Source organism: Mauremys reevesii, linkage group 3 (genome assembly GCF_016161935.1).
Source record: "Mauremys reevesii isolate NIE-2019 linkage group 3, ASM1616193v1, whole genome shotgun sequence".
In the NCBI taxonomy this organism is placed as follows: domain Eukaryota; kingdom Metazoa; phylum Chordata; order Testudines; family Geoemydidae; genus Mauremys; species Mauremys reevesii.
This window is the reverse complement of record NC_052625.1, coordinates 135,650,510-135,668,076: the sequence shown is the minus strand read 5'-3', so window position 1 is coordinate 135,668,076 and position 17,567 is coordinate 135,650,510. Positions and strand designations below refer to the sequence as shown.

The 17,567-nt window shown below is 42.5% G+C and overlaps 1 long non-coding RNA gene across 3 annotated transcripts in view; it reads right to left on the bottom strand.

Annotated features, from left to right (window-relative positions):
• Positions 1 to 12,050, bottom strand: part of LOC120401661 — a 124,446-nt gene extending 112,396 nt beyond the window's left edge. For 2 of the 3 annotated variants that reach the window (XR_005596626.1, XR_005596623.1), the window contains exon 1: positions 11,796 to 12,050. This is a non-coding gene — a long non-coding RNA (uncharacterized LOC120401661). Of the gene's footprint in view, positions 1 to 8,921; positions 9,157 to 9,411; positions 9,559 to 11,795 lie in introns of those variants that run through there. The other variant, XR_005596624.1, reaches the window with a different exon arrangement.
• Positions 12,051 to 17,567: the final 5,517 nt, after the last annotated feature.

Genomic DNA, 17,567 nt, shown 5'->3' with positions numbered 1-17,567 from the left:
CTACTCCTTCTCCATTACAACACATTTCAGTCGTCATGTGAGAAGAGACTTCAGACTGAAGGTTCCACAGCAGAGCCTCAGGCTTGGTAAACAGAAGCAGATACTGGGGGAGGGAAGGTTCTGTGCAAAGTAAGAACAGACCTAGACTTTCCTACTTTCAACATTTTTACAGATCACCCTGGTCCTTGTCTCCTTCCCCCTGCTTTGGAAATTAAGCACATCACCATCACTAGATGACCTCAGCTTTACTGGTACCATAATGAGACACACAAGGCTGCTCCCTTCCCCCACCCCCGCCACGGATCTTCTATGGCCCAGCATATATAGTTTCACCTAAGCCATCTGGACAGCACAGATCCTGGATTCTTAAGGATTTAGGAAGGCTCCTGGGAAAACAGAGCAATTCAGCTAGACGGTACCATTTATTCAATCTTTTACAGATTTGTGGAATAGTTTGGATAAATAAGAACTGACATGAATTTTTCTGAGTTTTGAAAATGCCCTTCTCACAAATATCTGTTCTTTCTGGGTCTAGAAGCAGAAATACTGAAACACTATGACAGCGGCTCTTCTGGGTGTATTTCCAGTTGGGTCAAAACTGGCGAGGACTGGAAAACTAATGAGAAATTCTGATTTCTAGCCTCTCTAGAGTGGAGGCTCACAGGTCAGATTTGGCACTCAAGATGTCTTTATCCAGCAGACATGATGTCTTTATCCAGACAGATTCTGCTTTTATAGAATAAAAAAATATTTAAAAATAATTGTCTAGCCATTAGGATTGATGAGAAAACTTTCTGCATCTGAACGGATATATCTCTGCCTTAGCGGGAAACAACAAATGTAAGGGTCTGATGCTGCACCATTGAAGAAAATGGGATTTTTATCATTAAGTTAAATGGGAATAGGTTTGGGGCCTAAGAGAGGTGAGATCTGTCCTCATTCATCAAAAATGAGTGTGAACTCTGAAGTTTACTAATGCTAGAGTAAAGCCTAGCTTTTCAAACAACCTAGGTACACAACAGTGTGCTTACATTTGTGCAGGCATGTGTGGTAACTGCACATGCAAACAGCCAAATAAAACAAAGGGCAGAAATAGCCTGAAGTGTCCTATCCTTTTACCGCTCCATGTGGCAGCTGTTGGGAGAGTGCTCTGCATGTGTGTATTTGTAAATAGTTAACAGACAAGATGCCAGTAGGTTGCTCTCAAGAATCTGTAGCATAGATCCTGGATTCTGTAGAACCAATAAACTTTCTGCTGCATGTACAACCCCCCACCCATTTAGTGTGGCACTCTGTCCCCAGCTAGTGGTGGCTGGACCACACAGCTAGTGATTGATGAGTCTGCTACAGCCTTGTCTAACAGAGGTGGGTCTTATTTATCACAGGCAGTAGAGGCTCTCACTTTTAGAACCAGAGGTCCTAGGTTTAATCCCCACTGCTGACAACTTATCCATCAGTCTGGTGTTATTTGTGCACTGCAAATACCATCTTTTGTACAGCTGTTTACATTGGCTGTTAACAGCAACAAACTAATTATAAGTTTAGGCCTACATTTCAAGAGTCACAGATTTTAAGTCCCAGTTTTTAGACCCATTGAGCCAGATTTTTGTGAGCTGCTGAGTATCCAGAGCTCCCATGGGCTTCATTTGGAGCTGTGAGTGCTCAGCACTCCTGAAAAAAACAGGCACTAGCTGTCTCAGTTTAAGCATCCAGAATCAGTGATGACTTAGGAAATACTGACCCTTACTTACTAGATAAGGGCTATACCCTACCTTGGGTCTTTGTGCTGCCCTCCTACTATCAACACTGGCAGATCTGCTGGAGATTGAGAGTGGTATATGGTTCAAACTTTGTAGCCCTTACCTACAGACAATAATTGAAAGTAGAAATCATTGGAGACAAACAAATGAGTTTCACAACTATGATGTTGACCAAAGAGGCTTGGTTAACCATTTGGACTTTGGATGCTTATCTGGAATGAACCAAACTTTTAAATTGATTATTGGTTTTCTGTGGAACATTCCAGAGATACAACAAAAGGAAATAATGAAACAGAATGAGCACATATATCAAAAAGATAGTGCCTCAGTGTCTTACAAATCAAGCCATAGGCTATTCATCAAAAGGGAAAGAATCTAACACTACATTTCTTGAAGTACAAGAGCATATGCACAATACCTGAAGCAAAAGAAACAATTATAAATGTACAGACACTTATTAGCAATGTGGACAACACATGACAATTTATTAATTTTGCCTTTTTGTGCATGAGAATTGTTCATGAATAGATTACATTCAAGAAAGTTGCATTCAGTATATGAAATTATTCACTAAGTATTTCCTTTAATTAATTCTTGGTCTGTAGTGGGTTCACAAGCAGTTTGTTCTCAGTATGTGATATGCAACTTTTGAGCTGTTTTGTTTGGACACAGGTCTCATGTTGCGTTTGTGTTCTCTCTCTGGTGATTGTGACACTAGTGCAAACACTCATGATGATGACCTTAGAATCCATTTCACATTAGTAGTCTACAAAAATTGCTTAAAATTTACTCTGTCAGCAAACATCCCTGCCAGTAAACTAATTTCCAACAATATATGAGGAGAGCAAACAGAAAAGGGACATGAATACAATAAAAATAATGGTTAAAGAAATATTTGTAGCCTGTGTGTGTGTGTGCGCCTTATTTGCCCACATTTTAGTTGTGATATTAATTTTTGCGGTGCTTTGTATAATATAGATGGGTATTTGAGGTAATGCACATAACAGAAAAGTCTGTCTTTGTCAACAAGTCTGGATCTAGTTTTGGATGTACTGTAATCCAAGGTTCAAGTCTTCAAATGAGATAAACCATGAGATAAGGCTTTTCATGGAGTCAATCAACAATTCCATCCATGACTTACTTAAGCATGGATCTTTGCCTTTTCAGTGCCACATAATTGTCCATTTAACAGCAAGGAGGGCCAGTGTCATCCATTTTTTACTATGTGTGTTACAACAAGGATCGGTCATGGAATAAGCAGATATGGGATTAATGGTCTATTTATACTGTAACTGGCCTGCATGTACATGTGCCATTGACCTCCACTAGATGGAATCAGAACTGCTCCGCTCTTGGTCATGGGTCCTACACTGTTAACAACTAAAGGAAGTTCTCCTTTAGCTGATGTGGTGGGGAGCTTGGATTTTTGGAGAATCTGAGATCTGTTTGTGCTGTTGCCATCCAGTCTGAGGGGCCTGGTGAGCAGGTCTGACTATACTTATGAAAAACCCAGAAGCTGTAAAATAGCCAGAGGATAGTAATGCTTAAATGATAACACTGTTATAGCACCTTCTATCCCAGGATCTCAAAATGCTTGTGAATTCAGCCTTAGAACAGCTCTTGTGAGGTAAGTTAATGCTGTCCCCCTACTACTAGTGGGAACACTGAGGCACAGAGCACTTGGATGACTTATACAAGATCACACAATGAGTTGGAGGAATACTGGGAATATGGCCTAGAAGTTTTGAAATGCAGAGTTCTAGTCTAACAACAAGGACTATATGTCATACCTTTCTGGCGTATGATAAGACGCTCTACTTTTTCCCTTCGTGCTCAGTGTCCTACAGAAGCAGCCTCTCTTCTCTTGCACTCTATTACAAATGTTTTAAAACTTCATTTGTATTGGGAATTGTATCATTTTTATTCTATTTCTAAAGAATGTTTGCCTTCCCAGGATTTTGTTATTTCTACTTATACCAGCTCATGCTGGTTACATCCCTTCCTCTGATCTTTTGAGGTTCGCTAATTTCTACACATCTTCTAAGATTCAGATTCAGCGCAGACAGCTTGTCTACTTGCTTTTGTAGACTGTCTTATGTTCTCTGGAAAAAGACTTCTTGAGCCCCCCACAACAAAAAAAGGGAAGATCATGTTTTGTTTTTCATACTTTGCTCTTTTTTCAGTTACAGCTTATAGCCGTTACTGATGGGCTGGATTTGAACGGATATTGTACTGTCAAAAGACTCTACAGCGCATCAGCAATCCTCTAAACCATCCAAATTCACTATTATGTGGGTTTCTTATTAAATTAGTTGTTGACAGAAGTCTGGCATGTGTGATAAATCTAGAGGGATGTTTTAGGCAGAGATAGCAGAATTCTCAATACATCAAGGCCAATCTGTGAACCTGTAGAAATAATCATTTAAAATGTCCTGGGCTTCACTTTTTGTTCTTGCGAGAAATTCCTGACCTTGAGAGTTGTGCAAACATGGAAGTTGTGCAAACATGTTTTCCCTCAACCTTCCCTCTTGCTCTGAGTGCAATTCAAGCGATGGTACTGCTCACGAGTCACACAAGGATGGTAAGCTGAACTAACAAGAATATGAAGAAAATGTGCCAAACCCACACAGGGAAATGAAAATCAAATCCCTTTTCTTGCATCAGCGTCAAATTTTTATTTCTTAACAAGATAGGAGTTCAGTGGAAGGGAAACTAAATGATTAAAATACAGATGATAAAACTAGGACAAATTTTATATGACCAAATCATCTACTGCCCTCTTGTGGTTATGGCTAAAATAGCTTCAAAACACTGATTTGGAATCTATTCAAACAACATACTGAATTGGTAGCATGACATGATTGATTGTCTAATCCAGCTAGTTGTGTTGTGCTGTTAGCAGCAAGATCATTTCTAACTTAAATAGTGACAGATAAATGAATCAGAATGAATATGAACAGAAACCTAGGGAGAAAGATAGTGTATCTACACATATCCACAATCTAGAGAGAGAAATGTAACAGTATATTCATATGCAAAGTCTTAATATAATAGCATTATTAGCTGGAATTAAACCTGTATTTTTCTTTGCTATAATACAAAAACCATTATAAAATTATTAGATTAGGATTAGTTAGGATTACAAAATCTATTTTCTCAGGCTTTCTCCAATGGAGGGGGATTTGTACTGTTGAAAGGAAAGGATGACCTTTTAGTGGCTTTTGAGCCAATAACATTTTGCATGTGATTTTTTAAAAACATGTATGAGCCAAGAGCATTGGAGAGACACGCGACAACCTGAAATCAAAGGATGAATAAATATAATTTAAAGAATTTCTACAGTCTTGTTTCATATCAGTTTTACACTTTTGTTAATAATGGAATTTATGAGCTCAAAACATATTGCTAAATACTGTAAAAGTATGTCCTGCGTGATAGAGATGATGAGGTATTATCCTCATAGACTTTAAGGTCAGAGGAGACCATCTAGTCTGACCTCTTGCACGTTGCAGGTTTAAATAGTGTAAATGGTGAATTCTCTGTAATTTGAAGTCTTTAAACTATGATTTGAGGTAACTCAGCTAGAGGTTATGAGTCTGTTTCAGCAGTGGGTAGGTGAGATTCTGTGGCCTGCAAGTGACCCACGCTACAGAGGAAGGCAAAAAAAAACCAGGGTCTCTGCCAATCTGACCTGGGGGGAAAATCCTTCCCAACCCCAAATATGGTGATCAGTTAGACCCTGAGCATGACAGCAAGACCCATCAGGCAGATACCTGGGAAAGAATTCTCTGTAGTAATTTAGAGCCCTCCCAATCTAGTGTCACATCTCCAGCCGTTGGTGATTTTTGCTACTGGCAGTCACCAGATGGGCCACATGCCATTGTAGGCAGTCCCATCATACCATCCCCTCCTTAAACTTATCAAGCTCAGTCTAGATAATATTAATCCAACTACTCCAGAGTGGCAAGCATACTGCTATAATCAGCGCCCTGTATATACAATTCCATGGCTGTAAAATTTGCTTCAGAATACATCTTGCTGCAGATTTATGTTATAGGGTCCCCAACCAATGAGTTGTACTGGGTCCTGCCCAGGGGCATCTCCCCTTCCCAGTTACCCTCATCCCTTCTCCAACTCTATCCGCTCTTCGTCCCCTCTCCACCTACCGGCACAGATCTAGATCCCAAATCCACATCCTGCTCCTCACCTCTAATGGCATTTGCCCCATCTCAGGCTCTCCCTTCATCCCCATCCTCTCCACCTCCCGCTACAGTTGCTGCTGCCATCTCCACCCCTCTCATGCCTCCATTCCTATCCTCACACCCATCCCCCTCATTAGCCATTCCCTGCTCCCCTTCTCCTGATGTCTCTGGAATGCCCATTCCATATCTGAAGTGATCACAGCCATCCATGACCTCTTCATATCTCACTTCTTCCAGTTCCTAGCTCTCCCAGAGACCTGGTCCCTTCATCTGACATTGCCTCTGCAGCTGCCCTCTCTTACACTCCCTGCCCCAGATCAGATCATGGTGGGGGTGTTAGGTCTTACTCTTCTGTCCCTGCTGCTTCCAATTTGTCCCTTTTCCCACCTTTTTCTCTCCTTTTGAACAGCACTACATCTGACTTCTCTCCTCTCCCCCTCCATCTTGCTGTTCATCCAACTCCTCCCCATCAGCATTCCTCTCTGCTTTTAGCTCCTGGCTCTCTCTCTTCCTCTCCTCATAACCTCCCACACCTATCCTCAGTGTCTTCAGCTTCACGCTAATGACCCACCCCACCCCTTAGCTGTATGCTTCCTCACTCTCACCTTTTCGTTCAACATGCAGCCCTGGTTCAACTCTCCCACTCACCAAAAGGGCTATTCAGTTGACTTGGCCCTCACATAGCGCTGCTGTCTCTCTGATCTCTGTTGCTGAGTTCCCCCACTCTGACTATCCCACTGTCTCTTTTAGTATCACCCATCAACCCTTCTCCCTCCACATCCTGTCACTCAGCCTTTCCATGTCTTTCAGTTCCTCAGCTTTGATGAACTTCTCCTCTGCTCTCAGCCCTCTCTTCCCTTTCTTCCATCTGTATGGCTTTTGATTCTTTTCATGCTTCACTCTTCTACACCACTGATGCTTTTGCCTCTCTTCCCAATTCACAAGGACCACCCTGCAAACCTCCAGCCCTAGCTCACTCTAAACATCTGCTTCCTCTGTTCCTGCTTTCCCCCTGTAGAATGTCTCTAGCAGAAATGGGGGTCATCAGGCTGACTTTCTCCACTATAAATTCATTCTCTCTTTTTTCAGTTCTGCCATCTTCCTAGCTAAACAACACTACTCCTTCAACTTAATTGAATCCCACACCACAGTCCTAGCTGGCTTTTCACCACTTTTGACTCACTCCTCAAACCCTCCTCTTCTCCTGCCTCCACACTTCTCTCTGCACAGGATCTGAGTAAACTGACAAAATATGATGTGCACTTCCCCCTCTCCTTAGCTCACCTTCATGCAGGGACAGGAGTAAGGGGGGTGTGAGGTAAACAGTTTGGGGTGGGGACCACTGGCTTTCAGCACCTCCACTGTAAAAATGTTCAGCACCACTGCTGTAGACCATAATTTTCTTCATTAGATCATGTCCTCCCTTGGCTCTTGTGATTGTCCTCTCCTGGTTCTCTTCCTACCTCATTCCTTCAGAATATCCTTTGCAGGATCTTCCTCATCCCTCCTCTAACTTTCGGGGGGAGGGGCGGAAGGTTTCCACAAGGCTGTGTCTTTGGTCCCCTTCTCATCTCCCTCTATGCCCATCTTTCAGTAATCTCACCCGCAAATGCAAATTCATCTCCCAACTTTATGGTGACGACTCACAGATCTACCTCTCTACTCCAGACCTGTCTCTTTCAGTCCAAATTAAAATCTCAGCCTGTCTGTCTGTCATCTCCTCATCAGTCCACCACTCCCCCTCTCAGCCCTTTCCACTGCCTCCTTGCTTAGTCCCTGTGGACTACACCACTATTCTATGGTGACCAGATGTCCCGATTTTATAGGGATAGTCCCGATATTTGGGGTTTTTTTCTTATATGGGCTCCTATTACCTCCCACCCCCCGTCCTGATTTTTCACACTTGCTGTTTGGTCACCCTACACTATTCTGGCCATCATTTAGGCCCATAACCTGGGTGTCCTTTTTGCTTCTGACCTCTCTATAGGTCCTCACAACCCGGCTATGTCTAAATTTTGCCTATCCTTTCTGCATGGCTAAAATGCAGCCTCTCATCACAATTACTGCAACATCCTTTTCTCTGGTCTCGATGAATGCAATCTCGCCCAGCTCATGTCTATTCACAATGCTGCTGCAACGATTATTCACTTAGCCCAGGGATCAGCAGCCTTTGGTATGTAGCCCAATGGGGGCTGCGGGAAGTGGCATGGGCCGCAGCCCCCATTGGCCTGGAGTGGCGAATTGCGGCCAGTGGGAGCCACGATTGACCAAACCTGCTGACGCGGCAGGTAAACAAACCGGCCCGGCCCACCAGGGGGCTTACCCTAGCGAGCCATGTGCCAAAGGTTGCCATGCCCTGATGTAGGGTATCTCTTTGACCATCTCACCCCTCTCTTTGCAGCCCTCCACAGCTCTCCCTTCTCTAGCATATCAAACATGAGTTTCTTGTCTTCAATTCAAGGCCTTTCATGCCTATCCCCATGCAGCCTATCATCTGTCTTTCACTATCAAGATGTCAACTCCAGCCGCCAATCGACCCATACTGCCAGCATCCATTTCCCACTGGTTAAATTTTCAAACAAGCACCTTCCTGCATTCTCCCATGCTGCCCCTCACAGCTGAAAGGAGCTGCCCATAAACGTCCTTAAAACTTTCCTTGGCAGTGATGCCTACAAATAACTTGACAATAGCTAGGCTGCTGGTGTGCTGATACCACTGCCTATCATGCTAAGCAATATTGTCACATTGTTTCCTTGTATTCCCCTGTCTGTCTCCGTGTATCCTTGTCTTGTACTTAGATGGTAAGCTGTTTGGTCCAGAGACTGTCTTTTTGTTCTGTGGTTTTACAGCACCTAGCACAATGGGATCCTGGTCTGTTACTAGGGCTCCTGGGCACTACAGTAATACAAATAATAAATATAATGGGAAAAATAAGGTTTTAGCCTTTATTGGTGTGGAGAAACTTTCAATATTTAAACAATTGGTCTGGAGCTGCCACAGAATCTCCAATCTGCTGCGGAATCTAGGAGGCATGTTGCAGATTGTAGTTCAAGCTTGCCATGAAGTACACAGGACTTACTAGCCAATATAAGCTGAGTAAGCTAGATGGATGGAGTGTTATTCCAGTGAAGCAGCCTTTCTTATGTAAATCCTGTGGCTGAAATTCTAGAGGGCAGGGAGCTCTCTTCTTCCATCTGCAGGTGAAGAGGGAGAAGAACAATCTGCTTTATCTGCATAAGCTGAGAGGGACAGAAGCTCCAGAGGTGAAAGCATTCTCTGCCACCATCTATTGGTAAACAGAGGGAAAGATGGCTACAGACAAGGCTTCATTTGCATAAGCTTTCTACCCAGAATTCCTCCAGTGACACTTTGGAGGTCACCATGACTGCACAAACTCAGAACTGATTGGACAGTTGAATTGAACTGAGAAAATGGAAAAGGGCTCCTACCTTATAGCAAGGAGTGTGTGTCTGGTGACAAGGACTCTGCTCATGGGTCCTAGCAGGCTACTGGTTCTTCTCCACTGTGGGTCCTGTGCTGTTGGAATGGCTCTTTGGGGTGGGGAGCAATAAAGTAGAGGCAGTTCTTTGCTGAAGCTGCAGAGGACAGCAGCACTGCAGAGTGAATTCTAGAGCGCCTACCCACCCAGGCACTAAATAAAACTTAAAACACTATAGCTGAGTTAGGTGATGGAGTCTCAGAATGAGAGACAGGCCTGCTCAAGTGCACCTCAGGACTCTGGGCCTAGGCTACCCGCTGACACCAAATCATGAGTGGGATTTATCAAATGAGTGGTAAAGGACATTTACATATTGAGCAGTCACGCTGGCAGGTGGAGAACTGAGTTAACGGACTACGGCCCAAAGTTACTGTGGGGGAGTATTTTATTTATCATTCATATGGACAGATTGCTGCTGTTTTCCCAAGCTCATGCTGTGTTCCCTTTTCTTCTAATAAAGTTTTCCTTGTTTCAGACACAGACTCAGTGCTTGCGAGTGGGGAAATATTGCCTATTAAGGGTGCCCCAGGAAATTTGGGGGATGGGTTGGAGGTGGACCAGTTAGTGGTTGTTAGTTTTAAGAGACCACTTGCTATTGGAGTCTGGCCCTTGTTGCTACTGCCAACACCTGGCAGAAGGGTTACACTTAACAGCTTCTAAACTCAGCAGTAATAATAATGATTTAAAATGGCAGCCAGAGTGTCTCTATGTCTATCCCTGGAGAACTTAAGAGTGCCATTGGTGTGGGTGCAGCTATTGAGCTTCTAAATGCTAAAAGTCATTGCAGTGCTTCTAAACTCAATGGGGACAGGAATGGATCTTAGAAGTTCTGCCACATATTACTGGGGAATCTTCTTGATATTCATAGGGAAGGATTGCATCTTGCAACCCAACAAAGTGGCATTACGTTCACCAGTAAGAGTCCTTCCCATTGAATATTAGTGGGAATAAATTGGCTTCCTGTGAATCGTCTCTATTAAACATCAGATGTGCCTATTTTCCACATACAGATTAAATGGAGTGTACTTTATATTTACTTTTGCATTTGTTCCTAGCTACGTGCTTGTGTGAGGGACACCCTCAAGAAAGACTGAACTGGGGACCTCCAGAGCTGAAAGCATGAGATTCTATGGCTTGAGCTAAAGAGCCAGATTCTTAACATCAGTGACGATAGAGTCATCCTCTGCGGCTCAGACACAGAGGGGAATGCATAACACACACTGACCAGTGGGTTACCTGTGTACTGTTTGGCAGACTAGTTACTGCTTCTTTGAGCTTTAAAAATGTGATAGCTAAAACAAAAAGTTTACTTGTATTGATAGTGTGATATAGTGACTAGAGTTCTGAGCTTGGACCCAGGAAGTACTGTATTTTAATCCTGGCTCTATTACTGACTTGCTGTGTGACCTTGGGAAACTCTTTCAACCTCTCTGCCTCAGTTTCCCCATGTGAAAATAGAGATACTACTACACCTTACTTTGGGGTGCTATCAGAATTACAAATAGCTTATAGAGATAGTTGAACAAGTAAAATGCTATGTGGTTATACTTTAGAGCCTTCCTATCTCTAGCAGATGAAAATTTGTCATGAATATAAGACAACACATGAGCTTCTCACACACCAACTGTAAGCTCCAAACAGAATAAAATAATACACTTCATGAGTTAATCAGCAGCAGAGAGAGAGAAATGAACTGTTAGATGAGACTGGTAAAGAGTCAAAAAAAACAAAGAACAAGAAAGAATGACTTTTAGGCACTGAGGCTGAAATACTCCCACCCCAGAAGAATATTAAAAGCAATTTTCTTCCTTTGTTTTCTTTTTATACCCCTACTTATCTTTCTACAGAAATTGGGAGAAAATAAGTTGGGCAGAGGGTGCACACGGTTCCTGCCTTCACCAGCTCTGTCCCTGACATCTTGCAATGTTGCTCACTCTTATGACATTGGGTCTTGTGGTGCTGATGATTTTGTTAAAGCCCTCGTTACTAATCATGCTATTATAGGAGCATCTCAGCTTTCAGTTACAACAAAAGTTACATTTCTAGCCCTCATGGTGGTAGCCAAAAGTTTGTAAACATGAACACTAGAGGCACACAACTCATAAAACAAATGAAAAGAACCCTAACATTTTACTTAAAATCTCATGATTTTTAAGTCAGTCTCACAATACTCTGGGGCCTGTTCTGTGATTTTTGCAGTTGGTGAGAATGCCCTTGTCTGCCCTTTCTCCTACTTCCAGGGACACATAAAAAAAATAAAATTTCTATTTTACCTCTGCTCCCTTGGAGATGGTCAGTGTGTGGCTCCAACCCCCACTAGAAAAGGAATCTTACCTGCTGCTGGCTGCTTCTCTGCCAGAGTTATGCTTGTCTGGGAGAAAGATTTCAAAATGGAGAATAGGGTTTTTATAGAGTAAGCCCCTCCCACAGGTAAAGTTATGATAATTAGGAGTAGGAAAGGTGAATGGGCAGGTCTTTGAACCTGGCTGATTTTCTGATGTTCTTTTGTCAACTGACTCATGTTGATGGAGTCAGTCTATTGACCATTGGGTGGGGGTGAGGCTCCTCAAAGAAAGTTGATTGAGTCAGATTGACAAGCCTGTGCAGTCTACCCTCCTGCTTATACATTAATGAACCCTTCTTAAAGGGAGCCAGAGGGTGTACGTGGCATCCATGTGATCAATTACAGAACCAACCAATAAACTGCACTTATCATACACACTTGACTACCTCAGGTGTCTTCTCCTCACTAATCCATCTCAACCAGGGCTGCTTCGAACAGTCAGGACTTCTGAGCAGTTCCAACTACCGCTAAAAACATTTATAAAAACCCCAACAAACTACCTCCATGGCTTATGGAATCCTTCCTCCTTTCCTCTGCAAACTAGGCTGGCAGGAGATGCAGAAAGGGCACAGATTAGTTCTGCAGAAGTAGGAGTACCAGGAGCTTTATACCATTCAAAAGGGCCTGTAGTGGATGGGAGATTTCTTTCCTAGTTAAGTGAAAAAAGCACCTGGGTTTCCAGTGCTGGACAGAGGCAATCACACTAAAATCATTTTAAATTATCTAAAACCCTAGTCCTGCAAACACTTAAGAACATAAGAATGGCTGTACCAGGTCAGACCAAAGGTCCATCTAGCACAGTATCTGTTTACCGACAGTGGCCAAAGCCAGGTGCCCCAGAGGGAGTGAACCTAACAGGCAATGATCAAGTGATCTCTCTCCTGCCATCCATCTCCATCCTCTGACAAACAGAGGCTAGGGACACCATTCCTTACCCATCCTGGCTAATAGCCATTTATGGACTTAACCACCATGAATTTATCCAGTTCTCTTTTAAATGCTGTTATAGTCCTAGCCTTCACAACCTCCTCGGGTAAGGAGTTCTACAAGTTGACTGTGTGTTGTGTGGAAAAATACTTCCTTTTATTTGTTTTAAACCTGCTGCCTATTAATTTCATTTGCTGACCCCTAGTTCTTGTATTATGGGAATAAGTAAATAACTTTTCCTTATCCACTTTCTCCACATCACTCATGATTTTATATACCTCTATCATATCCCCCCTTAGTCTCCTCTTTTCCAAGCTGAAGAGTCCTAACCCCTTTAATCTTTCCTCATATGGGACCCTCTCCAAACCCCTAATCATTTAGTTGCCCTTTTCTGAACCTTTTCTAGTGCCAGTATATCTTTTTTGAGGTGAGGAGACCACATCTGTACACAGTACTCGAGATGTGGGTATACCATGGATTTATATAAGGGCAATAACATATTCTCAGTCTTATTCTCTGTCCCCTTTTTAATGATTCCTAACATCCTGTTTGCTTTTTTGACCGCCTCTGCACACTGCGTGGACATCTTCAGAGAACTGTCCACGATGACTCCAAGATCTTTTTCCTGACTCGTAGTAGCTAAATTAGCCCCCATCATGTTGTATGTATAGTTGGGGTTATTTTTTTCAATGTGCATTACTTTACATTTATCCACATTAAATTTCATTTGCTTATGCATATGATTAATATGGCACAGAAGTCAAGTTAAGCGGATGTGTAAGTGTTTGCAGGACTGGGGTCAGAAGCATTTCCATGTATTTTGGTAAAGTATCTGGCACATACAGAATGTTCCTGTATATATTCCGGGCCTTTGTCAGACGTGAATAATGCAAACATCACATAATCATGCCAATACATTGTTATTCCACACCATATCATCGTACAGTTCCTACACAATATTCTAGCTGGAGTGCTATGGTTGCCTAAGAATTTCTAGTATTAGAGGGGTAGCCATGTTAGTCTGGATCTGTAAAAAGCAACAAAGAATCCTGTGGCACCTTATAGACTAACAGATGTATTGGAGCATGAGCTTTCGTGAGTGAATACCCACTTCATCAAACGCATGTAATGGAAATTTCCAGAGGCAGGTATAAATATGCAGGCAAGAATCAGTCTAGAGATAACGAGGTTAGTTCAATCAGGGAGGATGAGGCCCTCTTCTAGCAGTTGAGGTGTGAACACCAAGGGAGGAGAAACTGCTTTTGTAGTTGGCTAGCCATTCACAGTCTTTGTTTAATCCTGAGCTGATGGTGTGAAATTTGCAAATGAACTGAAACTCAGTGGTTTCTCTTTGAAGTCTGGTCCTGAAGTATTTTTTGCTGTAGGATGGCTACCTTTAAATCTGCTATTGTGCGTCCAGGGAGGTTGAAGTGTTCTTCTACAGGTTTTTGTATATTTGTCCATTTATCCTTTTACGTAGGGATTTCTAGTTGCTTATAACATTTCAAAGCATTCAGATTGGACACAACTTGCCAGGTGTCATAACTATAAAGGGAAATGTAACAACCCTCCTGTATACAGTTCTATAAAATCCCTCCTGGCCAGAGGCACCAAAATCCTTTTACCTGTAAAGGGTTAAGAAGCTCAGATAACCTGGCTGACACCTGACCCAAAGGACCAATAAGGGGACAAGATACTTTCAAATGGTGAGGAGGGAGGGTTTTATTTGTGCTCTTTGTTTTGATGGTGTTCGCTCTTGGGACTAAGAGGGACTGGACATCAATCCATGTTCTCCAAATCTTTCTGCACAAGTCTCTCATATTTCAAACTTGTAAGTAGCAGCCAGGCAAGGCGTATTAGTTTTATCTTTGTTTTCTCAACTTGTAAATGTTCCTTTGCTAGAAGGAAGTTTATCCCTGTTTTGCCGTAACTTTGAAACTAAGGCTAGAAGGGGGTCCTCTGGGCTCTTTGAATCTAATTACCCTGTAAAGTTGTTTCCATCCTGATTTTACAGAGATAAACTTTACCTTTTCTTTTAATAAAATCCTTCTTTTAAGAATCTGATTGATGTTTCATTGTTTTAAGATCCAAGGGTTTTGTATCTGTATTCACCAGGACTAATTGGTGAGGGTATACTCTCAAGCCTACTCAAGAAAAGGGGTGTAAGGACTTGGGGGGGAGGAATTAGTCTCAAATCTGCCCAGGAAAGGGGGAGTTAGGGACTTGGGAAATATTTGGGGGAAGGCAGTCTCTCCCCTAATATTTGGAACACGCTTGGTGGTGGCAGCTTACTGTTAACCTAAGCTGGTAAATAAGCTTGGAGGTCTTCCATGCGGGTCCCCACATCTGTACCCTAAAGTTCAGAGGGGGGAAGGAACCCTGACACCAGGTCTGATCTTTTTAACCCAAGGTGAGGGTTTTTTTTTAATCCAAAACAGTTCCTCCTTTTTTGAATGAGGAAGTTGGGGGATGAAGGGGGCAATTTCCCCAGTTATACAACTGATTCTTGTGGCTTTTTTCTCAAAAAGCTCTATTGCTGTAGGGGAAGTTGTAAGAAATGATCCAGGTACTGTAAGGTTTGAGGTCTTTTTCTGCAACCATATTAGGACAACAGCAGCCACGAGCCAAGAAGCAGAAAGTCACATCCTCACATTCCTTCTAAATTACATCAAAACAAGGAAATATCAGGCTGTTAAGAAGTTGCTTCTGTCCTAATAGTACCCACCACCACCAGATAAAGAAACAGAACTTAAGATGTTTAAAGAAAAAACTTTGTTTGATATATTCTGTCTGGCAAGGAATCATTTATCAGCAGTTGTGGGTGTGAAATATCTACTTCTTCATTGTTTTGCCTTTATGGTCCCCACTTCCCACAGCTCTGATTGGCCGGTAACGGCGAACCGCAGCCACTGGGAGCTGCGGGGCGGTCGTGCCTGCGGACGGTCAATGTAAATGAACTGTCTCATGGCCCATCAGGGTAATGTTGCCCACCACTGCCCTAGAGTGTGCGGCTAACAGTACTGTTTAGCTACTTCATTAGGAATATAAGTCTTTAAAAAAGACAGGTGCAACCTTGCATCCCCAAGCTCCAAATATTCCCAAATACTGGGAAAGTTCAGCTCCATACCCCTGAATCCTGATACAGCACTAAATATCATGGCTTGGACTACTTTGTAATGATCATCCAATTACAATAGTGGTGCTGGGATAGGCTATGTCAATGATCTCCACTGGTTAGTCACAGATCATTGTTTGTAGGGACTGCCTGGGGCAGAGGTTCCCAACCTCTATTGTTGAAGAACAACTTTGTGACAGATTCAAGGATGGACACCCATGCTGCCCCAGTACCCCATTTCACTATGCCTGGAACAGTTGCTATGTCCCTACTGCTTTCTGTCCATTCTGTCTCCGCGTCTTCTCTCCTGTTCTGTCTCCACTGCTCTTTTCCAGGTTTGTCTTGTTTTTTGCTCTCACTTTTGCTGTCTAATTTGCATTCACATTTTTCCTTTTTTTTCTTGGTTTTTGTTCCTTGTTCCACCCAAAGTCTGTGTGCTGCTCAGAGTGAGGAGCATCCATTGGAGGCTTGGTGAGATCAGGCTACACATCCTCACGGCTAAGCTGTGTTGAAAGAACCAAGATACAAAGCATGGGTTGGTCCATCTATGGCTATTAGTCAGGATGGGCAGGGATGGTGTCCCTAGCCTTTGTTTGCCAGAAGCTGGGAATGGGCGACAGGGGATGGATCACTTGATTACCTGTTTTGTTCATTCCCTCTGAAGCACCTGGCATTGGTCACTGTCAGAAGACAGGATACTGGGCTAGATGGACCATTGGTTTGACCCAGGATGGCCACTCTGATGATCTTAAACTCCAGTCTGTAGCCCTGTGTGTATTCTGCTCCTATAGCCAGCTGGATTAGAAACTGCCACAGAAACAGGGAGGAAGGTAGGTTTCAAGGAGCTCCCAACCGCTTTACCCACAGCAGTACATTTGCAGTGGGGAATTGGAAGATTTCTCTAGCCTTGGACTATAAAACACTGTCTGAGGGGGATCTCTCCAGTTCTATTTCCCATTTAAATGCATTAAGTTGAAATTCCACTGGGTAACCAGAATACTTGAAAAATTCATTCTCTATGATTGAAGTCCTAATCCTGCATACACTTAAGCATGTGCTTGACTTTAGGCAGATAAGTAATGCAACTGGGTGAAATCCTGGCCCTACTGAAGTCAATGGCAAAATTCCCATTGACTTCAACAGGGCCAGGATTTCACTCATTAACTTTAATGGAACTATTCTTGTGCTTCATGGTACATATGCACTTAAACGTTTGCTTAGATTATTACCTTAAACTCAGACACACAACAGGTATCTATATATGGGTCTATAAGTGGATTGTTTAAATGCATACCAACTGTCAGCACTTCAGAGATTCCTCTAGTGTAAATAGTTAGACAATGAAGATTTGCAAACTGCAGAGCTATTCTGAATAAAGACATGCACAGCAAAGTATTTTATATCCTTTTGTTATCATTTACACATCAATTACATACAGCATTAAGACCAAATATACAGATTTTCATATGTATATACATTGATCAACATAGTGCACAATTTAAATTTATGTTACAATCAAGTGTACAAGTTTAAATATGGCTTTATAAACTAGTAGTAGTAACTATGCTAAAATAATTTATGTCTCATGTAGGTTCACACACAAACAATGGAATGCAGCTGTACTACTAGATTCCCCAATTAGCAGTGTGTTACTTCATTATGTTGGTAAACTTTTGTACATCATATAATCAGTTGTAACCCCCCCCCACACACACACACA